Source organism: Dromaius novaehollandiae, chromosome 10 (assembly GCF_036370855.1).
Source record: "Dromaius novaehollandiae isolate bDroNov1 chromosome 10, bDroNov1.hap1, whole genome shotgun sequence".
Classification (NCBI taxonomy): domain Eukaryota; kingdom Metazoa; phylum Chordata; class Aves; order Casuariiformes; family Dromaiidae; genus Dromaius; species Dromaius novaehollandiae.
In genome coordinates, this window is record NC_088107.1 from 22,913,488 (window position 1) to 22,937,522 (window position 24,035).

Below are 24,035 nucleotides of genomic sequence, written 5' to 3' on the forward strand. Positions count from 1 at the left end.
GACCTTTCGCGTGGGGAGACCCCCAGGTGGGAAACGTGCAGCCCCGCCACGGGCAGCCCCGTCTGACGGGAGCCAGCACGGGTGTCCAAAGGGTCCCTCTGGCTAAACGGATGGAGCTTGGTCCTCAGAGGTACCACAAGAAACGATTAATACCCCCCGGACGGCACAAAGAGGCAGACGAACCAAGGTAAACCAAGCCCAACAATGTGTACCAGCTCCAGCAGTGCGAAATCCCAACCGAGGCCCTTGCAAACAGCAACGGTAGAGAAATACTTCAAACCCGAGGAACAAACAACCCATCAAGTTTCAACCTGCGATCTCGAGTTTCGCAACAGGCCTTCAAAGTGAGCAAATGGCTGGTACTGCTACGGGAAAGGAGATATAAGTCCTGGGAAAAATAAACCCCCGCACCAGGAGGAAGACAGAGTTCCCTGCAAGCCAAGAAAGCAATCAGAACAACGGGTATCTCATGGCTGCGCTGAGTTGGGTGGGATGGTCCAGAAGTGCATGGGCCAGACTGCACACCGATAAAAGAGCACAGCTGAAACATCTGGCAGGAGGTTGGCTGGATGACTGCAGGCGTACGGAGCAGCCCACAAAGATATCTCTGCTAATCAGCGCAGGAGCTACAGACAGCAAGGAGAGCCAGGGCGCCTTTCCTCCAGGAACACATCACAGAAAACTGCAATAATTCTGTTACACAGAAACAGGGAAATCCCTGATTTCCAAATGCAAACGAGGGAGCCTGCACCAGCCTCCTGCTCAGCAGCAGGGAGAGCGCGGGAGAAGGCACACCACCCGCTTCGGGAGCCCTGGCCTCCCCTCCCCGTGTGGGCACAGCTTCCCCGAGCCGGGTGAAGCCCCCGCCGTGGGTGCCGCGGGACCGGGCGGCCGCTGCGGCTGGAGGACTCGCGCCCGATTCCTTTGATGCTCCCTGACGCCTCCCTGGAGGGAACCCTGCGGGCGCTTCGCTCATTAGGAGGGGCAGCGAGGAAGGCGTGGGCGAGCTCTAATGGTCTGGGGCACGCCGGGGAAAAAGCACCTGTGTGATCTAGGAACTTCGCCCCCCACGTCCAGCGATTTAGGGCCTCCTGAGTGTCCCTCTGCGCTCGCAGGACTGGGAGCAGACCAAACGCCCGGTTGGCCTGGCTGCGAATGCCGTTTGTCAGGCCTGGCCACAGGGTTTGGCCGGGGACCTGGTTTCTGCGCCGTGAGGCTTCAGTGCATGACGAAGAGCCGCTGAGCGAGGACCGGGGTTAAAGCAGGAGCATGCTCTAATTATGCTGCGGTCGGGGGAAAATCCCCTGACTTTGGTGGAAGATGCTTGCGGCCATCGCAAGCCTTGGAGGGCCGGGCCCAGCGGCCGCAGGGGAGTCTGCGGCGGCACATTCTCCCCCAGACACAGGGAAGCAGCACGGCCTCGATTTTACGGCGTTTCTCTGGCCCTGCAGCCTGCCTGCCGGAGAAGTGGGTCAGGGCGGAGGGCAGGGTGCTGCCCAGGCAAAGCTTTCCGAGAAGAATAAATACAAATAAAGCAACTTAGCGACAAACTGAAAATCTGTTCTGGCTGGTTCTCCAAAGCCAAGAGCACCTGGAAAACACTGTTTTATCTAATGCCTTTTCAACCAAAGTGAAGCACGGGGATTGAAGGTCCAGGTGGAGTCAATTAGCAAAACCGGGCAGAGGTTGTGATCCTTTCCCTGGGAGCTCAGGGTGGAGGCTCAAACCCTTTCACCACCCGAGAGGGTTTCATGCAGGAGAGCTCCCACCGTCGCCTGGCTACAGGCACCAAAGGGATGTGCTCATCCCTAGAGATGCTGATAAAGCACCTACAAATTGCTGGGACTCACAGTTCCCTTCTCCGTGGGCGCCCATGGTGCCCGCAGGCATGTGTCACCCTCTCTCCACACCTCAGTTCATACGTCACCACTTTATAAAAGTGAGACCTGCAGTGTCCCACCGCCCGGGTGACACTCCTAACTGCTGTGTGACTCTACGATGAGCAGAGCTCTCCCCTCAGCTCCTTGCTCTGGGGCTCCAGCCTTCCTAGTTTTCTTCTGAAAGGACAAATTCTGCTGTTATTTGTGAATAGTTTCTGGTCAACGGAGACAACGTGTTTCTTCCCCCAGCGCTCGCAGCCCTACCATGCAGACCTCAAAGAGTGCAGCGCATGAGCAAGTGGCCAAGCAGAGAGGTGCTGGTTCCTGGCCAGGCAAATCTACAGAGCAGCAAGGCCAGAGCCTAGGACAAGTGACCTCTCCTTGAGGATCTCAGTGGTGGAAGTGGTACATTGGCCCAAAAAGTTGAGCAAAGAAACCTCCTTTCTCAGACCCATCTGGCTGCCGCTGTGCATTAGCTCTGGGCTTGGAAAGGCTACCAGCACGTCCTCCGAGGCGGTGTGGGATGCAAGCTCCCCAGCCAGCAATAGCCTGGGACTTTGCACTTCCAACTAGGAAGGGCAAGCCCAGGTGTTTGATACCCATAAAAAAAAAAAATCTGTTTGGCAAACATAGAAAACCCATTAATCACCTCTAAATCCCCTCCTTCCCACGCAGCAATTTTCAGTGCCTAGAAGGGAAAAAATAAATGAGTGAACTTCTTGGCACTGCCAGCCATGACATTTCTGGATGCAGGCCCAAAAACTTGGACTGCTGGACATTCTCCAGCCTGGTACATGAGTGGAGCTCTTGTTAGCCAACTGCTTTGAAATCCAAGATCTTTTGTTCCAACCCTCTATCTGTTACTGTGGCAGGGTTGGGGAGAGCCTGCAGGCTCCTGCATCTGCCCTCACACAACATCCGAGCGCTCCTGCGGAGCAAGAGTCATGCTGCGGGAGAGGCCAGAGCTTCTCACCTTGCTGGTGCCCCGAAAGCAGCACGGGCCAGCGTGCACGGCGAGAAGGAGAGCCTTGGCAGAGCCCGCGGCCGGCACCGGGGCGTCTTGGCCCGGCTCCTGGCTCGTCATCTCCTGCCACGCCAGTGCCGACAGGCAGAGCCCGGCCTTGGGGTGAATCACCACCGCCTGGGAGGAGAAATGTCCCACAGGTTTCTCTCTGGGCATTCGCGGCACCGAGAAGAGGTGAGACCCTGTATCTCCTGGAACTGCACAGGGTAGGAGCTGAACCAAATCCCTACTGCGTCCTGGCCCGGCGGGTTAGTAACAAGGCCGGAGCTCCACTACAGGAGCTCAGAAATGCTATGAACTGCGCTGGCAGCCATAGGATGGGGGTAGCTGGGCAATCTACAATAACACGTGTGGTGGCCGTCCGTGAAAGACGTCGAAGCTGTGCCCATGAGCCTCCTCCATCTCACAGGTCCATGCTTGGTGGCAGGCTGCTTTCCTGCCCCTTGGCAGTGGGTGAGGGATGGCTGCTCTCAGCTTAGGTCCCAAGTGACTCTCTGGCCCACATCTTTCCCAGTGTCATTTTATGGCTTGTGGAATGAGCCTCAAGCCAGACCTGTTCAAAGCAGGAGGCTCAACCCCTGGCTGAGCCCTTGCTCTTGCATGTCTGCTGGCTGGGTCATCTCTCACCCTCTGGTTTCCCACGTCTGGATCAGCCCTTCCCACCTCCCGCCTTCATCAGCCCTGCAGCAGGTCCCCGCGCAGCCTGGGCCGAGCGTCTTGCCCCGGGCTGGGACTCCCTGGCCCCAGCTGGCAGCCGGCCTCGCTGCCACCGACGGCCGGGGACTTCCCAGGCTGGCCCGGCTCCGCCGGCCCTGGCGCGGTGGGAGCAAGCCCGCGTGGGGTGGCCGGTGAGTCAGAGCCGGCACCTGGCGCTTGGCAGCCTTTGAAGGGCCGCGCATCCGATTGCCGAGGCTCGGTGGAGCCAGTTAACCGGGCCGCCCCGGTGACACCCGGCGATCCCTGCACCGCTGAGGCCTGGGAACTCCCTGCTGCGGCCGGGAATGGCCGCTGGAGAGGCCAGGCAGGAGGCAGGGCGGCTGCAGGGCGGGAGCCGCATCCTCCATCTTCTCTTGCTTCCTTATTAGCTTTCCCTGCTTCGCCTTTCCTCCTTTAATGCGGTTCAGCAGCTGGGAGCGCAGGGACCATCCCTGGGACACATGCAAGGGCTGCAAGCTGCCATCTCCTCATGGAGACGGGCTGGCCAGCAGCTCTGCGACGGCCAGGGACACCTCCTGGCTGGGAGCCCCGAGGTTTCGGGTGTTTGAGGCCAAGGGAAGGGCCAGTTCAGATCCTTCTACCTCCCAAGCACCCCCCCCCCACCGCATGATCCCCCTCTAATCTTCGGTGACACATGCTGCTGCTTTATAGGACGCAAGCCAGACCTCAGGGATGAGCAAAGAATTCCTGCTCTCGGTTGCAACGCGTGTAGGGATCCAGCCGGGCTCTGCCCATCCAACTGCGAAGCAGTTTTAAAATGCTCCTGCTAAAACCTCACCAGAGAGTGTTTCTCACACGCTAGGTGCAGTTAAGTCAGCCCTGGAGCAGCGCAAGGGATGTGACTGCACCTGCAAAGGCTGGAGTCTGCCTATGGAGGAGGTGGTGTTTCCACTGTCAGGAGGAGATCCACGTGTTAAAGGTGGCTGAGACCCTCTGCTCTCTTTCATTGCTTCCCATATTTATTTACTTACTTTCTTTGCCATTGCGAATCACCTGCAGTTACAGATTTCCTTTGATTTTCATTGCAGTTGAAAGCCACTTACCGAACATTTTCTTGGTCAAGTATTTTTATTGCACCATCCCAGTGATTACTGATATTTAAAAGCTGTCAGAGAGATGCAACTGCTACTGGAGAGGGCATGTTTCGACCAGCCCTGGGGTCGCTATTCATTTCTGCTATTCTACTCCTTACACGTTGCTGGCCAGTTTAGTGTCACTCGTGCCTGCCTTGCCTTCTGCTGGGGACCGGGAACGTGCTTAGTGCTGAAGCCATTTCAGCAAGCGAAGTGGGTTTGCGGCAGCTGAGGGCTCGGGATCGCGCGGCCGCGGCAGAGCCAGCGCGGCGCAGGGCTCGGGGCCGGGATGCCCCATGCAGGGAGCGCAGCCCGCCTCTCCCTGCCACAGCTGGAACAAGGCACCTCCCTGTGTGGCAGGGCTGGGAAAGAGAGGGTCCATCCCAGCGAGCTGGGAGGGATGTTCGCGCTGGTACCATCTTACCAAGCCTGCGTCCCGACGGGCCATCCCGGCCCATCAGCTCAGCTAGAGCCGCTGCCTACTCAGCACTTTTTCAGTTCAGCCCTGTGTCTCTGGAAGCCTGAACGCAGCCTTTGCTTCCTGTTTTGGGCTGTTTTTTTCCCCTTTTGGTTAGACCTCTGCTTTTTTGGGTGCTTTTTTTTTTTTTTTTAGCATTGCGGTCGGCGATTATGAAATCAGAATGGGTTCCTTGTGGCGAGACGCCGCTCGCCGCTGGTGTTTCTCTCTTTGGCTGCAGCGCAGCCGCCCCGAATCCCGCGTCCCACCGTGCTGGCAGCGTCCGGGCGCGTTCCGGGCTCCCACGCCAGCGGCCAGGCCGGGAAACAGGAGCTGCACCAAGCCCAGCGGCGGGACGGCAGCTCCCTCTGCTCCTGTCCACGGCCCCAGGGCTGGGTCGACAGCAGCCAGTAACACCTCCCAGCACAGGCCTCCCACCACCTTCCCACCCAGCTGAAGGAGGGAGAAAGACAGCAGAGCTGCTCCGCGAGCAACGAAACTGCAGCAGGCTCCAGCCCACCAGCCTGTCCTGAGTGTGGGACGTTGTGAATAAGATGAAAACGCTGCGGCGAGGCTCACAGCTCGGCACATGAATAAACCTGCAGTTCCTGGGATTAGTGCACACAATGCGACCAAAGTCATGCAATATTTCAAGCGGGCAGAACAATACACTATAGATATGCTTATGATTAAATACACATTGATTCAATACTCATTCAACAGGATTAAGCAGTGGCCACATGGTATTCGTGATACAGAAACAAACACTTGGCTCGGCCGTTACGCGGATCCCTAACTCCTTGTCCAATAATCTCCCGGGCTGATCACCGCAGCGGGCTGGGGCGGCTCTGCCTGCTAAAACGTGAAGGCAGAAACCCCTCCGCCACCAAAACGAAGCCAGGTCTCCCCAGACGCACCAGCCCTCCAAGGAAGAAGACGGGATCTCCCGGGGACCTCGCTGCCACCCAGAACTCAGCCCACGGCCCGGCTAACGAAGCTGCACACAGACGTGGACGCAGACAGCCCGCAGGCCCAGGGCCGGGCCGAAAAATCAACAGGGGAAGGGAATAAAAAGCCTCCCTTCTTTTTTGGTGCCAGATGCCGAGACATGAAAACAGCCCGGTGCGCGCCGGGCTCAGGCCCCGAGGCGACAGGACTCCGAGGGTTGTGCAACCCACTAGACTGAAGAGCAGCTGAAAAGCAAGACCGACTTTGACTTGACATGTCTCACCGTCTAAGGAAGTTGTCTCATTTGCATAGTTCGGCTTTTGTGTTTCCAGGTTGGGGGGGAGCCCGTACACACAAACTTTGTCCCCAGGCAGGTGATTAGTGAGCTCCGTGAAGCCTGGTGGCTCTGGCGAGGCATGGCAGGCCTTGGCTTTCCCAGACTGCGCAGCAGCGGGTCGTTAGGCTGGTGGGAGACATAAATCCCAGCTCAGGGAAATCGGTTCTGCCCGGCTGAGCACTCCCTGTTCTCCAGGGCCATAAATCAGAGCGAGGAAAACAGCTCTGGCTTTTCCCATCAAAGCACCAGGCAGAAGAGCTGTGTTCAGTCCGTGCTGCCAGGACCTGGTTCCCGTCAGCCCTCGGGCCGGGCACTGTGCGAGGGGCGGCCCACGTGCAGCACGGCGGCCCACCTGGAAAGGTGGGAACAGCTACCCCTAAAGACCTCCCAGCATCAATTCCTGGTGCTGCCGATGGCCCAGACCCACAGCAGGCTCAGGGGAAAGATCAGCATCTCCAGAGGGCGATTCCCAGCTGCGGCGCCCGCCTTGGGGTGACCAAAGGACTGGAAGGCGGCTCTACCTTCCCTTGGGCTCTATGGGACCTTTTAGCCCAGGGTGGGGATGATTTTTTAAAAGATTTTTCACCCAGGAATAAAGAAGGGACACAACTAACTCTGAAATCATCTGGCAACAGGCTCCGTCTCCGAGCAGGCCCTCCTGCCACCACTTTCACACAAGCTGGCTAAAACCAACTCCGAGCCCGGTTACCAGAGCTGATGGATTTTCTCGTCCCCAGATGTCTGCCCTAGCTGAAGTTCAGCCCGTCTGAACTCAGCGGCAGAGCTCTCCCTCCCAGACTACAAGCATGTTAAGCAACAGGGTTTTTAATTGTTTTGCTTTGTTTTTACAGAAAACTCTCTGTCACATTCAATTGGGAAGGGTGGAGGCTTCCTGATAAATCTTCCAAACCCCCTATGGCGAGAGGCAGAATTCCCCACAGCCTGTGGTCCTCCTGTCATACCTCAGGGCAGCAACACCTCAGAGGCTTCCCAGGCAGACAGTCTGACCTCCTCATTGCTCTCAAGGTGGTCAAACATCTCCACGTTTGCTAAGCCAAGTGGGTCACGAGGTGGCCTGGGGCTGGGTTCGCCTGCCTGGCTGGCTTTGCCTCCCAGAGAATGGGGACGGGGCTGGTGAGGCAGAGCAGGATGCCCCATAGTCAAGTGTGTGTCATTTGTCCATACTGACCAAAGCTTGGAGTACACTATCACGGCCTCCACACTAAACCTGGGATGGTCACAAGATCATGCCTGGCCTTCAACACTGCCCAGGGTCCTCCTCAATGTCTCCATCATCTGCCTCCCCCCCCAAATCTGAGTGTGCTCAGCGTGAGCCCAGCTCCCTGGGAACTCCTCCACCAGATCACCGGGAAACATCATCATGAGAAAAGCAGTCAGAAGTCCAGGAGGAAAAGAATCAGTGAGGATAAATCAATAGACTACTCCCAAACATGGTTTTGATTATCATTATTAATGCAAACTTTGAAGGGAGGATGGAAAGAAGAGAGATCTGGTCAAGTGCGGTTAGCAAAGCTGGCGGAGCCCAAGCAGCTCTTTGATTTGGCCAGTTAGGCAACACGCATTCATCTCCAGTTGTTTGCAGGGAGCAAAGATTGTGAAATTGATTGATTGCGCAAATCAGACATTAACACATTTGTAACCCAAAAAACATGAAGGGAGGGGAAAAAAACCCACACATTCCTGCAGTGACACCCATCAGCTCCTCCCAAACACACATGGAGCCTGTTGACATCAGTTCAATGAACACAGGCAGGAAGCTGGTGGAGGACCTGACCAGCCACTCCGATGGGAAGACGGCCTCTGAGTGCCCATCTCTTGGGGCCAGCAGGAAGGTCAGGGAGCTCCTCCAGTCCCACGTGTCCCCGGAGGGCCACATGTCTCCTGCAGGCACTCTGCGCAGTGTGTGAACTTCAGCAGCAGAAGCTGTGTGGTTTTTGGAACAAACCTGTCTGCCTTGGAAACACTCATCTTTATCTTCCTAATTTCTGGGGGCTCTTGTCAATGCCAGCTTATCTTGGGTGTTAGCCTCACCTTTATCTGCGGCTTCCCCATCATCTCTGATGCTGCTCCTTCAAGACTTACCCCACTGATCTGGCTGGGTGGTTGCTTCTTATCTAAAGAGCCTGGGAACGTCACTTCCCTTCTCCCCTCCAGGGACACATGCCAAGCAAAGATAAGTATCTGCTGGCTCTTGCTCAACGCCGAGGCTGGGAGGGAGAGAGGCCCTGAATGAAGCAAGTCCTCGCCGCCCATGAGTCCCGCTCAGCATCGGGTTTTCGGGGCTGGTGACTGCCACTCATCCTTCTGCACCATCTGCCATCAGACACCCACTCTGCCAAAAAGCCTTAAGACACCCTGTACATGGCGCGCTCCACCCACATGGCTGTCATGTCTATCACCGCAGGGTCTCAGTGCCAAGGCGTGCCTGCAAAGCCAATCCTGTGGCTCATTGAAAGGGAAATAGCAATGCGAAAAACACTCATCAGGCAGGAGATGGGCCACAATCTCCCAGGAATTCACACCCAGAGCAGTTGATCAGCCAGTGCTGCATGGCCCAGACAGTTGATTTACACTTCCCGTCCTGGGACAACTTGCTGATTCTGTAAGTAAGGCACTGGAAAAAATTAAATAAAAATGGAAGACGAGTTAAGAGAGAATCTTTGCACTTAGCAAGTCATTTTCAAATCCTTTTTCTCTAGAGCTTCAGTGGGGGGAAATTGGCTTTGCTCCAAAACTGTTCCTGCAGCCTGACACCAGCAGAGAACTGAGTTTTTAACATTTGCGTGAAAAAAAACCCATAAACATGCAGGTGTTTTGCTTCTCATCCTCTGCAGTGCCTGGAAAGATGAGGAGGAGGTAGCGTAACCCTGAGAGGAGGAACCCAAAAGCCCACCTAAGGGGGCAGGCTCCATCTCCATGGCCTCTGCAGCCAGGACTGACCCTGCTCCAGAGAGTTATCTGTCAGCCTGCCCAAAGGCGAAGAGGAGACCAGGAGCCCCCAGTCCCTATCACACACATACAGATTCTGGGGTTGTTACTTCAGCCAGGCAAATCTCTCCAAAACCTCAAGGCCTCAAGTTCTTCTGTAACATGCTCCACATAAAAAAAGTGGAAGCAGAGATCTTGGGGTGAAGGACCCCAATCGGGACTTTCCCATGCCTGGGATGAATAGGGATGCTGCTGGCTCCGTGCCATTCTCTGCTTCCTCTTCTGGGTCTGGGCCTGTGCGGTAAGTCTCCGGCCGGACCCAGCCCGGGCACCGCTGAAACACAAGCTCCGGCAGAGCAGCGGAGGGGCCTCAGGCTCCCAGAGCCCACCGGGGTTGCCGCAGCAGCAAACGTCCAAATCCTCTGAAACAAATGTTGTTTTGCCTCCCTGCGAGCTCTTCAGTCATCCCCAGCAACACTGAACTTCACATCTGCAAGGGCAAAACTGGGGAGATCTCAGCTCTGATATCATTCTGCTGCCAGCTCTAATCTGTCAGGGAATGACTGCAAAATAAAAAGGAAATCCTCGCCCTGCTTGGCCTTTGTGCGCTGGTGGGGAGGGCTGGGGGACGGTGCTCTCCACGGAGCAAGGCTTGAAACGGGCTGGATGGAAACCACCAGGGTTCCTCTGATGAAACCGAGGAGCAGGAGCTGCGAACCAGACTTCCCCGGCACAAGGGCCAGGCTGGAATGCATCCGTCCAGGATTTTCAGAAGCTGACTGAGCCAGCAAAGCAAACATCAGCAAAGAGCTCCCGAGTCATGTAAACAAACAACCAATTAAAAGATGAAATAAATCTCCCAGGTACATAACCTTTCTATTTAAACATCGTCCAGGCCTGGAAGAGCTCCAGAGCATCTGACCCAATGACGCCTGTGAGCTATCTGCTGAGTGGTGTAACCTAAGGGCTCTTTCTGGATGAAAGCAGTTGAGTTTCAGGGAGTGGCTTAAACTTTTTTAGCATGTAAAAAATGCTGTCCCCTTCCCCAGGATGAGGGCAGGGACTCAGAGCAGGTCCTGGACTCATGGGACCTGGGTGTTGCTGTGAGTTCAATCCCAGGCTCACAGGGCCACCGCTGGTAAGTCACTTCCTTCCTCGGTCTTTCGGTTTCCCTGCCTGTGGAATAGGACTGATGGTGCCGACCTGATAATTATGAGATTTAAGACTGGCATATGGGAGAAACAGCATAAAGGTTAATATTCAGGAGCTGAATTAACCCAGCAGCATTAGACAAGGGAGGAAAAAAAGCAAGGCTTAAAACAGACTCAAGACATCTTTAGGGAGAGTTCAGCATGAGGTTTCATAAGGATGCTGGTGCTCCTTTCACAGCAGGACAGGCCCCGGGCATTTTAAAATCACAACTCAGAAATCCTGAATTATGAGGACTATAGGTGTATGTGGGAGAGATGCTGATTTTTTTCAAGTCCTGTATGTGGGAAATGTTTAGCTTTGCCTTAAAAATTTGGAGTAGCTTGGCGTTTAAGCCTTACACTAGCAGGGCAAAGCAAGCTAGGAGCAGTTTTCTAAAATAAGAGCTATGAAAAACACCAAGGAAAAGCAATGCATTTTGCAAAGCTCACAATTACCCAGCGCGAGCTGGGAGCACAGCTTTGTGGAGGAGCACAAAGCAATTCAGAAACGCGAACTGCTTCCCCGCTCCATGAGCAGAAAAGGCCGTCCAGGGTGCCCACGGCACCTCTCCTTGTGCGTGACCACTTCCCTGAAGCACCTGGTCCCAGAGTCATCTGAGGAGGTGAGAACTGCAGCTTTTATTTGAAGAAACAAAGAATGAAGAGCATATCTACCAAAAGGGGAAGAAAAAATGTTGGAAAAACACATCAGAAAGCAGGCTTAAAAATAACAAGGGCCACCTTTCTCTCTCTAACATCTCTCCTTTTGGAGGTTTGTGATCTTGGCTTGACTTCTGGCTTTGGATTATTTGGAGCATCACAGGCCACAGCAAGGTGTAACACTGGGGAAAAAGAAATCATTTCACACCCACAACAACAGAGGTTGAGATGGCGCAAGAGTCTAGAAGAGGGATTCAACAGCGATTCCTGAAGCCCTGGATTGCCAGCAAGTCCCAGGTAAGCATGAGTGACAGAGAACTGTACAAGTTGGTGCTCCCAAGGAAAGAGAGGTCCCAGTTTGACAAGTCCAGCTCCTAACCCTTATAGTCAGGAGCTGTGTGATGCCATGCACTGACCTAGGAAGGCTTCACAGGGCCCGTTCAGGCTTGTTCCCTGACCTAGCAGGGATGGCTGGGCTGGCGGGATGCGGAAGCGCCCGGCTCCTGGTGCAGGACTACCCCTGTCAGCCCCCAGCTCGGCTGCAGCCCGTGGGCACCAGGGAGCAAATCAGGGTGCCCAGCTCTGCTTTTGATGATCTGGGGTCACCTGACCACGTGTTTTTCCCTTCTCTAAGGTGCATTTACCTTCTGGCAAGCACGCACCACACCTCAGCACCCTCCGTCAAGCCCCTTCCCCGTGGTGCGCACGTCTCCGGCCTGGGAGGCAGCCAGCCTCCTTGCTTTGCCTGCCTTGGCTCCAGCTTTCTCAGCCAGGTCCCCCAGGCCGAGGCGTCACGCCAGCGGCCGACCCTTGCAGGCTGGTGCCTGCCGCTCTGCTGTGCTCTCACCGGGAGCTGGAGGGGCCTTGCCAGAGCGGCTCGCTCTCTGCCTTGCCAAGGTCCCGCGGCCTCTTCGTGGCGGGGAGACAGAGCTGTCAGAAACGCCCAATTACTTTTGCATCCTGTGAACTCGCCTGGTGGCTTTCCTCAGCTCTTGCTTGCCTTGCTGCCTTTGAGGTTCGCTTTTTGGGTATTTCCTTGCTGCTTTCATGCCGGGGCCGGCCTGGGGTGCTCGAGCCTGACTGAGGACCTCCGACAGTCACTACAGTATGAGACGTTGTCCCTCTCCCCCCGCCTCAGCAATTCCTTGCTCTGGGAGTCACACCGAGCCAAGCCACAGCTACACACATGGGACGGCAAGTCCCGGAATGACACGGAAGTGTCCCTTTCCCGGGGACTTTGCAGAGCAATGCTGTGATTCAGCCACCACCGTATTGTCACCAGTGCCAGCGCCTGCCAGCCTAGTCTCTCCCGAGGCCCACAGGGCCATGGCTCCATGCCATGCTGCATGCACCAGCGGTTACAAGGCTGGTAAAAACAAGAAGGCTGTATCTGAAGAGGGTTGTTCAGTGCTTCTATGGCATGGAGACATCTGCGTCTTATATATCACCACCTAACCAGGCTCCTGTCCAGATAGGAGCCCCCTAAGAACCCAAAAATGTTAGGGCTCAGCAAGAAGCAAGAGCAGACCACTGTCAATGCCCAGCCTGGTGTTAAGAGGTGCCATTGTGGGGGATAGTGAGGACTGGTTTTCAAAGGACATCTAAGGAAAAACAGAAAAAATGGAGAGTTCTGTCATTTTTATTTTCCTGTCCTATGTCCTACCAGTAAAGGGGTGTTCCTGCTGCCTTAGCCAAAGTCCAGTGAGGGTAGCTGTGTCCTTCCCACAACCTTAAAGTTTCATTTCAGGATTGAATCCCTCCTTTCCTGTCCTGGGCTGCTATGCGAAATAACGGTGAATTACTTAGTTAGCAACTGCAGTTCAGTAGTAACAGCCAGGGCTCCTATGTGCTTGGTGGTCCTACAGGGCACAAAATGTTGCTTTCGTTTCCTGTAGTCATTAGCTCCATTTTAATGGACACAGTCGTTTCCTTCTCCTCCCCTCTCCCCCTGTGAGGCAGGAGTCTGTGTCCTGCTCAGCATCTCTTGGCTCTTTCAACAGCAGGCTCAGCAGAGAGCCCCGGGACTTCAGGCACTGGAATATACACCCACCCTGGCCAGAGTGGTGGCATTCTGCAGAAAGAGAATGAAGGTTTCCTTGGTCCTGCCCATATGGCTGTGGAGCAGACAGCAGGCTCCACTCTCCAGGGCTGGCTACCTCCTAGACCAGAACGTCCTTTCGGAAAACATACGAAGGAAACTGAGAGACAAGCAAGCCTGCCAAATCACTGACTGCCCTTGCTCCCAAGTGGCACCGACTGTCAGGTGTCACTCAAGGCGACAGAGGAAGACCCATTCCTTTGGGGACCCTGGGCAGAAGCTGGGGTGAACCTATGTGTGGCATTCACAAAATGGGCGTCTTATCTGATTCTATCCCAGACCCTACCGGGACTCTCTTTGTCTGCCAGAGGTGATTTTAAGCCAAGGGCTTGACCGTCCACAGGATTACTTAGTTCTGCCCAGGTGAAAGATGCCCATCCTGGAACCAGCTACAGATCACGCTGCCTGCATCTACCACAGCTGTCAAGGGCACAGCACAAGCTGCCCTCAAGACGGAGCTTGCCTACCTCGTGTCTAGTGAGCCGCAACCTCCAGCCCCGTCAGCACACGTCCTCGAAGGTGTGCAGGACTCTGCATGCCCATGCCCAGCCCCGTGCCAGCGCGGGATGCCTGTGGGCTGGCGGCGAGGCAGCATGCGGGGAGGCAAACAGGGCACACGGGCCAGCAGCCCCTCCAGGGCTTGCTTTCTCTGAGCACTGGGCAGCGCATCCATCTGTAATCATGAGGTTGGTGTGAGCAAGCTGCAAATGGCTCCCAGTGCAGTTAGGACCAAACAAGCATCACTCATTTAGTAGCCAAGGCCAATGTCTAGTAGCCACGTGCTGGGAGGTGAGATGAAGGTTGAGGTGTAGGGTCCAGGCTTAGGGCTTCTGGGCCACTCCAAGGTGTTGTCATGAAGCTTGTGGAAATGGATAATTCACTAATATCCAGGAGGGAACACACCCCCTCTCTTAAACCATGCCTGGACACCTTCCCAGACAGTACAGGCAGGCCCTGCCAGAAATGTGGTTAGTTCCACAAAGCAGTTGTGGTTCTGCTTTATGCAGGGGGACAGAGCCTGGGATCACAACGGCCTTGAAACCCAAACCCTCTGCAGCAAACAGAAGTTGGTGCTTCAGCACAGACACAAAATTTGGAGTGTTGAGAAGGTCCCTTCAGGGCCAGGGCTGGCATGCAGCACAGTGCAGAAGCGGGGAGCCTTCCTTCTTCTGCACAGAAGTATCCTTCAGCTGTGGCCCTCAGTACAGCGTCCTCCATCACCAAGAACTTCATCCAGTGCCCTGCGAACAGTGACGTGACCCCACAGATTTCATGGTACTTTCTGTCCCCTATGGTTTGGTTGACGTATGTGGGACGGGATCATTGCTGGTCTTTTCAGTCCCACACCCCGGTTCATGCCATCCCATCCTTTCAGCATTTGACAATGTGCTCCGCGTCCCATTCATCTGAATAAACCTCCCTTTGAGCCATCAGATCCCTCGTTTTCTCTTGGTCTTCCTAGCACGTCGCGAGGCCTCTCTGCTGATTCAGGAAAGCGAGTGACTCATCCCATCCAGCTTCAGCACAGCCTCTAATCCCAGGCTTAACTTTAAGCACATGTTTAGGTCCCACAGAGGACAACGTGCTTCTCCCAGGGCAGAAAGAGGTCAAATGACTGAGCCGAGGTCAGGGACAAGCTGCATTCATGCTCTCCAGGGGAGGGACAGGGGTGCATTATTTTACTTAGGGATTGTTAATTAGGCTTAAACCCACGCACCCGGAGGCCTTCACTGCCCAGACTAAGCATGGAGGCTCCAGTGAGAGGGACTGCGGGTGGAGGCACTGAGGCTAATGGGGGAGATGAGGGCCGGACCCCCAGCAGTGCAGACAGCAATGCTCCCCCAGCGCCCGAGCAGCTCTGCTGGCTCCTCTGGCACAAGAGTTTCCTGCCTGCTTCCCTGGCCTGGACAAGAAGTAATTTCTGCCTCCCTAACTTCATGGCCTTCTCTCTGGCAGCACAGAGCCATTCCTCCTCCTCTTTATTTTACCGAGAAGTCACCAGTGAATCCATTAACTAGCCTGTAACTTCTCATCATTTTTAAACAGGCGCTTTGTGAAAACATCTTGGCGAGACTCGCGCTGCTGCCAGCCACAGCCATAACTCCGAGCGGACCGCGTCTGAAGCAGGTTGGGGATAGAGGAATAAACACCTCACCCGGAGGCCTCCGCTCTCATCCTGAGTTCAGAGAGCTCGCGGGAAGGCTGCAGACTGTTTTTCATGGCTGAGTGCTTATTTTCCGTATCAGTTCAATGCCAGAGCCTCTCCACACAGCCAGCACATCAGGTTTTGGCCATCCCTAGGTTTTTTTGAGAATGAAAACACTTGCTTGACTTCAGACTGGAAGTTCTTTGAACCCACAGTGGAGCAGCGACAGCATTTAATCTTTAACAAACATGGGTTTTATTGAGGTGCTTGAGGTAAATAGGGGCAGCTACCAAAGCAAACAGGAGGCTGAAAGGGTCGGGCTGCACCTCCCTCTGCCTTGCCACCATCCAGCCCCTCCGCTCGCCTTGGCTGGGCGCCTCTGGTGCTGGCCTGCTCCCAGGCCTCCAGTTGCACATAAAATATTTGGGGAAGGAATAATGGGAGATGAAGTCTGTTTAAGAGATTAAAATATGGCCCTGTTTAGAGGCCAAAACCACAGAAGAATATGTATAAAAAGTCTGTGTAACAGGGGCCTACTGTATGGTTGTCTCTGTTTACAGACTGTCCTGCGGGAGAGGTGACAAACCATGGGGCAGGTCCAGCCCAACAAAGTTTGCAGAAATATAGCAGCCTTTGTTCTCAGCTCCACAAAAGCCACTTTAACTCACCCTGGCAGAGAATAGGTACTTGAAAAAGGGTGCAATTCCCTCCCTATCCCTGTCTCCTCCCTGTTCTCAGTCTGTGGCCCAAGCAGAGCCAAGGGCAGAGCCAGCAGGCTGCATGCCGGATTATTCCCCAGGGAGTGCTGCGGGAGAGCAGCGCTGTTCAGCTCGGGGCCAGGCACAGCATGGGATGGCTCCAGAGCACTGCAGCTCCCATCCCCTCCGTATCCTTTGCAGGTCTGGGCACAGGCTGCTAGCCCCTTCCCACGCAGGGCCAGAGCACGCTCAAGGTAGCAGCTTAGCAGGGACCGTCCCCCCTTCTTTAACGCACAGGTACAAACTCACTCCGAGAGCAGCAGGACATTTGCGCAGTGCAGATTTGTAGCATCTCTCAAAACGCATCACAGCAGCGAGGGTCAGCGTGCAGGAGGGTGCCTCTGGGTACCACCACAGCGGTCCAGCAGCAAGAGGTCCTGTCCCTCCAGCGTGTGCAGGGGAGATTAACCTTTTCCTGGAAGAAGAGGAAGAACAGTGACGGCTGGCCCATGGGATCTGCTAACTAAAACCAACCTGGCAGCAAGGATGGGGGGGCTGGGCTAGAGCCAGACACGGAGGGAGGATGGGGGTGGGCAGTGCCTGAGGTGCCCCCTGCCTCAGCTCACCCACTGGCACCAAACCTTGGCTTCTTTCCCTCTCGGTGCCCTGAGCCAGGGCTAGTCAGATGTGCCTGGCTGGCATCATGTCATGCTCCAGCTTGCGCCACCTCCTGCCTTGCACCCTTTGGCATCTCTGGACCTCGGGGGCCCCCTGCTCAGGGATGATTTGCAAGCAAAGGCACCGAGTGATGGAGTCAGGACATCTGCCCATGGAGCAGTGTCCAAGGCAAGACCTGGTGCTGGTTTCTAGAGTGCTCCTGCCCTTGCCCAGAGCCGACAGCCATCTGCAGAGGAGCTGCCCACCTGGCTTTTGCCCTCTACAAGTCCCCCTACGACTCCTGCGCCGCTGAGCGGGGTCAGGGAACCAGCCCAGTGGATGGGGCACCCTCCTACTTCCACCAGATCATCTCAGCCAGAGCCCACAGAGAGAACAAAATCCCGCACCACCAACCCCACCCACCCTAGGGAGGAATTTATTAGCAGAGACTGGGGGAAAAAAGACTTAAGCCAAGAAAACCTGCCCAGACAGGGAAGTGAAAGAAACAAAGATAGCACTCCCATTCTTTCACATCAGAGCTTTCAGTAATCACAGCTGTTTTCACTTCTCCTTAACTCCTCTGATCGTTCCTCTGTGGGTTGGTTTTGGTTCCTCTTCACTCCCCCTCCACCTTCCCTATTTCAAGGCCGAGCCTTCAAACCACTTCAGTGTTTATTTCCAGTTTCTAAACCGCAGGGATCCCACCAGTTCCCATGTCCTGTGACGGTCAGGCTCTACAGCCTGCGGGCCCTGGGAAGGGGCCGAGAGCCTTGCAGCAAGCTCTGCCCAGCTTTGGGAAGCACCTTATGGCCTGAACCGGCTCTCCTCTGAGCAGCTGGAGGACAAAGCGGAGATGGGAGGACTGAGCTGCAGCCATAGCCAGGATCTCTCTCACTGTGGTAGTCCAGCTCTGATGGATGCTCTGGGGGAAGAGGAAGTTTCCGAGGAAGTCAAAGATGAAGCTGGGTAATGAGGAGGAAGACAGGGTAAGGAATAATGACCAGATCAGAAGATTGAGCTCCGTTTCTCTGGCAACCCTGGCATCCAACCTTTTCAAGATCTTTGAGCTCCAAAACAACAAACCAAAGCCAAATTCAGCCCTCATGTGGTAAGTCAATGACTTGTGGAGTTGAACTCAAACCTTACCCCCCAGATATCTGGCAGAGAAACGATTCATCTAGGGGAAGGGGCGGGCCCTCTGCTACTTTCAGCCATGATGTCTTAACTGTGGACACAGTCAGTGTTGCCCCAAAGCAGAGAAAGAGGAAGACCCCAGCCCAAGCTGTCTTCCGTGAGTCCGTGGAAGCCACCCCAAAGCCCAGAAACGTCGCTGCTCTGCTTATTTCCTCCCTTTCACTTCCTTGACATGTGATCCCATTTCGCACACGACAGATGAATCCAGCATGAAGGATTCCTGGCTGCCGAGTTTCTGAGGACTCCTCGGAGATCATCAGCCAGCTCCTCCCTGCAGGACGTGTGAGGAGACCCTGGGGAGCCAGCAGCCACATCAGCATTCACCAAAGCCACATGCAAGTCCAGAGCTACTGTAAGGAGCTCTTCCAGACAGATCAGCATCTGTCCAGGCCTGAAAGAGCCACTTTCCCTCTGGCTAACGTTTGCTTTGCTGCCTACCAGAGGGGCCAGGAGCCTTACCAGGTGACTTGTCTGAAAGCCGAGCAGGACAGAGCAAAACCCAGTCAATAAATATGACTTTTTTTTTTTTTTTAAATAATCAGCACAACAAAACTAACATTGGAACAAGGCAACGGCCTTGTTCTGCTTTTGTTAATTTTAGTGCAGACGCATGCAAACGATCGCTAAGAGTAAATATTGACTTTCCACTGCAGCAACCAGCAGGGTTCATTGACTAGAGGGGTAAAGGCGCCAGAGTCATGCCAATCTTGATACTCATGGCATGCAGCGCACCAGGCCGCACCCAGCCTGCGCGCAGGGCGAGCAGAGAGCAGGCCAAGGAGCTCGTCCCAGGAGGCTCTCGGCCCCGTGGAGAGGAGCTGGGTGATGTCTGCATGGATGCACTTTTACTGAGCCCCAGGGCTGCCCGGAGCCTGGAGATCAGCCAGCTCCATGGCACTCCGAGTACGCGACAGCCCAAAGCATGGCTCAGCTGCTTTGCTATATGCCCTCCATGTCTTTTCACTAGGGTCGGGGGCAGGGGGCTCCTCAGGGCACAGCAGAGGAGTGGAAGAGGTTTCCACCCTCAATTATTCACCAGCAATCTCTGCTTTTAGGGTGTGCTTCTGCCAGCCTGCCTCCAGATGAGGGCATGCATATGGGCTACTACTGAAACCGCTTAAGCTGATCCCAAATGACTTCAATAGAAGCGGGCTGGAGACCATTCACACAGACAGCTCTGCTGGCAGACCTGAGGCAGGGTAACTTCTGTGCAAGACAGGCAGCCAGGAGCTGGCAGACACAAACTCGTCCCCCAGCCCAGCCATTTTCAGAAGACACTTTCGTCCTAGGGGTGGGAGTCCTTCAATCTGAGAGCAATTTTGTATCAATGCAAAAATGCCACCATTTGCACAGGCAAGTAACCCTCCCCCCCCCCCGGACATGTGACAGACAAAGCTGCCCTAGAGGCATGCAGAGTGCAAGAGTTTTGCTCACTGACATCTCACTTTTTGTGGGGATGCTCCCAGCATGGCCACTCCAAGGACACAGCACAGGCAGGAGCTTCCTTCACTCGGGCAGGGGCAAGAGCATGCAAAGGTTATGCCAGAAAAGTCATGAACAATTTCTATCCCTGTCCCAAGGACGTACTTATTTCCAAATCATCCACTGTGCCCATAAAAGCCTTATTAACTCTCCTTTGTTTTCCTAGACTTCATACAATTAAGGCTGCTTAAGGATGGCAGCATGGAGCAATCACCATACAAAGACTAGTTTTATCAAGTGTTTCTCCTTTCCGGCTGGGATTTTCCCTCTGTAAAACATGTTTTCTGAGGAAAAGATGACTTCTGGAGTCCAGATGACCCTGATTTGGGAAGTCCCTGAAATTACTGGCAGGAAAGACAAGGAGAGGGAAGTTCCTATACATGGTTTCTCCAGCCAGCTGCAGGTGGATCTTGATCCCACAGGTTGTCCCTTTGGGGGGAGCATACGCCCACCCCCGCACTCTCTTAGAGTGCCCTCTCTTAGGAGAGGGACTGAACGACAGCTGGGTATTTGTTTACTCCCAGGTTTCAGGAGGTGACAAATAGGAAAGGGAGAGAGTCAAGGATCAAAGGATTAAAAAGTGTAAGCAGAGGGACCTGGAGGGCAACACAGATCAGCATAGCCCAAGAGCACCCACCATTCCCCCCAAACATCCAACCGGCTGGCAAACATTGCCCTGCTCCTGCTAGCAGGGTGGGACAGGGACCACAGCCTGGGACACGAGCTATTTGTGCTGGTCTCCAGCAACATCACCTGGGCGCTTTCCTGCGCACGGAGCGTGCCGGACACGCACCGGCGGGCGAGACCACCTCTGGGGTCAATCTCAGCATATCCCGGCCAGGGAGACCACCTCTGGGGTCAATCTCAGCATATCCCGGCCAGGGGCTGCTCACTGCTGTTACCTCCCCTCCGCAGATGCACTCGAGCTCCCAGGCACTTGCACCACAGAGTAAAACAGCAGCTTGCAAACCTTCCTGCAGGCACGACGCTTAGTGCAAGGTTGTGCAGGGGGGAAGGTACCGGCAGCCAAAGCTGCAGCTTGAATCAGCTTTCACTGGGGCGACAGCAGGCACGGTTGCCTTCCAGCAAGCATCAACAGTGCTTTCGGCTGGGCACTATTCGGCTAGGTCGTGCTCCCCAGGGGAGCTGAGCCCCCGGTCCCAGGGCTCGCAGCCCTCCTTAGCAGCTCTGGCCCCCAAAAGGAAGCAGCGGGAGCCACAGGTCGTCCTCCAGCCTGGAGTTAATGATTTGCCAAAAGTCTCTTCGATATGCAAAACCGCTCCACAACCCCAACAGCTTTATCTGCTGCGGTCTCCCCTTTAACCGCTGAGCAACACTGGCCAAGCCTTGCTGCCTTTATAAAGGGGCTGCCTTTGCCAGAGGCCAAGTCACGAATCATTTCCGTGGGGGATGACGTTCGCCAAGGCAGCAGGAATCCCTGCCTGCAGCGGGCACTGGGCCAGGGCCTGCCCTGCCGCCCCACCGCTCAGCTCGGCCGCTGCTCGGCCAGAAACACTCCTTGCCATCGCTAAAGAGAGAGGAAGTCTCCACACAGCGTTAGCCTCCCCAGCCCACGTGTCTGCCAGGCACATGGCACCGTACCCTCGGACGGCAGCTCCCAGCTCACGGCAGAGCAAAGGCAAAGAAGGGACAAGCAGCCCCGTGCTTCCCTAGCCTGCAAGTTATGCAAGAGATTGCAGCCAGTCTGCTCCCCCGCGGGCTGAGCGATTGCTCTCTCGGGGCCGAGACAGCCCGTTATGGATAAGTGGAAAGGGGCCGTGTAGCTCCACAGCTGCCTTTTTTGCAGCTGGATCGAGTGACAGGACAGAGCAAGGCAATGTGCGCCAGACACGGCACACTGGAAGCTTGCACAGCTGGTCGACATACTCATTTGCTGTGGTGTGGGGTCGAGGAGCTGGAGAAAATTCCTTCTCTGAGCCAGCAGCAGGTCTTGGAGGCAAATACAGAATTAAACTCACCTTCAAATTCGTTTCCTCCGTCTCATAAGAACTGTGTCTCAGAAATACTTCTGAGCTCGGCCACTGCAGGGAAGCGTTTCCTCTCCTTGTAGCTGGTGCGTTTATCTAACGTGAAGCACGTAACACAGAGCCCCTCGGACGTCTCAAATCCACAGAGTACTTCTCTGCGGGAAGCAACCGTGGGCAGCTTCTCCAGGCAGACAAGCCAGAAGCAAAGCACCCCTGCTGCCTGACTGCTCTGGGGTGCGTGTGGCATGTGGCTTGCACACAGCTCGCACATGCTGGATTTGTTATCTTTGGAGAAGTTTGAGAGTGGTCTGGAGCATGGCTGCAGTCCCTTGAGGGTCTGCAGAGCACAGTCATCACTGTGTAAACACAACAGCTCAGGTCATAAATTGCTTCCTGTTATGAAGCCTTCTCCCTGCTTGGCAGATCCACAAGATCTGCGTTAACATGGATCTGCTCGTGAAGTTTGCCTGGAGCTGTCCTGCAGCCCGAAGGGGGAACCTCGCATAGGACAGATTTCCCTCAAGAGCAAACTGTGCTATGATGATCTTGCAACAGGCTGCCCTCAGCATGTGTCCTCTTTCCAGATGCTTTCCAAATGGTTCCGGGGGGTGCACTGTCCCTGCTGTTGGTGCCCACTCCAGACCTCTCTGCAAGCAGAGACTGATGGAAGATCCCTGCAGCACCCGGGGCCAGCTGAGGAACACTGCGGCTTCCACGTGCAGAGGAGATGAATGATAGCACCTTGTGCTCTTCTTTCTCATTCCTCCACATCCCTCTCCAGAGTGCCAGATTTGGTAGGCAAAGAACAACTCTTGCCACTTTGTAAAGGGCCAGGCTCAGCTGTTTTAGTTTCTGATCTCAGAAGGAATGTGTTTCTCCCACTGAAGGTCTCTGTGGTTCAGTTCACTTGCCAAGATGCAGCATGGTGAACCTCACTGCAGCAGCTGGCAAACAGCTTTCACCCTGGATAATGTGACACCCCTTCCACAACTCCTGTTTGAATCATCCCCAACTTGTCAAGACTTGGCCAAAAGGTGATGATTACTCTACACTGAGTTTCCAGAGATCCTGCCTGCTTTAGGAACATGAGCCCGGGCAAAGAGAGGAATAAGCAGCAGGAGGAATCCCCCAGTGGATAGGCAACAGTGAATTTTATCAGCTCTATACTGATGGACTTCAAGAAGAGGCAGTTTGGCCCTTGGGACAGACAAGAGGCTGGATGACCAAAGAGCATCCTTGGGGACTTCCAGCAGCACACAAGTTTCTGTCCTCTGCACTTCACACACTGACCTTGTCTTTTAGCCAGTCCAGAGCAACCCAACTGAGTTAGGACCAGATCCTTCCATCATATCAACCAGACCCCCAAAACACAGTTTCTTCTCTGCCTCACCCTGCGCTGGGGGCAGCTGCCCTGTGCCACCCTGCTCCGGCAGCCCAGTCCTTCCCAGCCTTGCTTCTTCAGGCTGGGTTACTGTTTTGCCCCGTTTTAAGTGGGATCCCCCTTCCCAGGGTTTATGCCAGACACACACTGACTGGGCTCTCTACCAACTGCATTCCTTTGGGTTGACGTAGTTTTCTTTCTTTCTTTCCCCCATCCTTATCGCATTTGAGTTTGTGAATCGCATTTCTCCAAAGCTATAAACCACCCAAGTGACCTGTGTAAATTAACCATGACAGAAAGCAGAGTCAAACGTGGTGTTCTGGGCCGCTCGGGGGTGGAGGGGGGCACAGCTGCCCCTCCTGGGGTGGGAGCACACAGGCAACATGACTCTCGGAAAAGCCATTTCAGGCACAGCACTTCTAAGCGGGAAGCTTGAAAGGAACCATGTGAAAAATAAATCCTTCCTTCTCCTTTCCAGCTTTTATCACTGCACTCAGACCCCCAAAGGCCATGAATTTTTCTTTCCTTTGCTTTCACCCCTTTCCCGACTGACAAATGCACCCCAGGAGGCAGCTGGATGACTAGGAGGGTGTGAACATGCAACAGCATGTTACACGCCCCATCATGCTTGGCCGTTCCAGCGAACTGGAGGCATTTGCTGGATGAAAACCACTTCGGCACCAGCACTGGCCGTTCTTGCGGTTGGCACAGCACCGTCCCCCACGCGGCAGCTGGCAATGCTTCCCCAGCATGCTGTTAGCTGCCTCAGGCAGCCTCAGAGCAGGGGAAGCCTGGACTCACCGCCTTGTTGGAGGCGCTGGGAGAGACAACTGCTGAGGGATTTTCTATTCCTCACTTCTATTTAGCTCTTAATAGGGATGGCATCACCCAAGGATCATTTAAACTCAGGGCGGGCTGAACGGGTCCTTGAGCTGCTCATCTCCCCGCAGATCTGATGCGGCACCTTGGACTAGGCGCCAGGCTGTGAGCAGAGCCCCCTTGCCAGAGGATGCACGGGTAGTCGGCATGGGGGCTCGGAGCTAGCTGTGCTCCCCTGACTTTCAGGTTAGGGTTTCAAGCACAGGATCTGCCCTCTCTGCAATTGCAGTTGGCCAAGCCTGATTTTATGACTCAATAGCGGAGCCCTTCTCTCTTT

General features: G+C 54.9%; 1 long non-coding RNA gene across 1 annotated transcript; it reads right to left on the reverse strand.

Annotated features, from left to right (window-relative positions):
• Positions 1-7,888: 7,888 nt before the first annotated feature.
• Positions 7,889-23,678, reverse strand: LOC135329373 (uncharacterized). Its single transcript, XR_010390811.1, has 2 exons — positions 21,490-23,678; positions 7,889-16,652 (listed from the first exon to the last, which is right to left on the reverse strand). It is a non-coding gene; the product is annotated as an uncharacterized LOC135329373 (long non-coding RNA).
• Between the last annotated feature and the right edge of the window lie 357 nt (positions 23,679-24,035).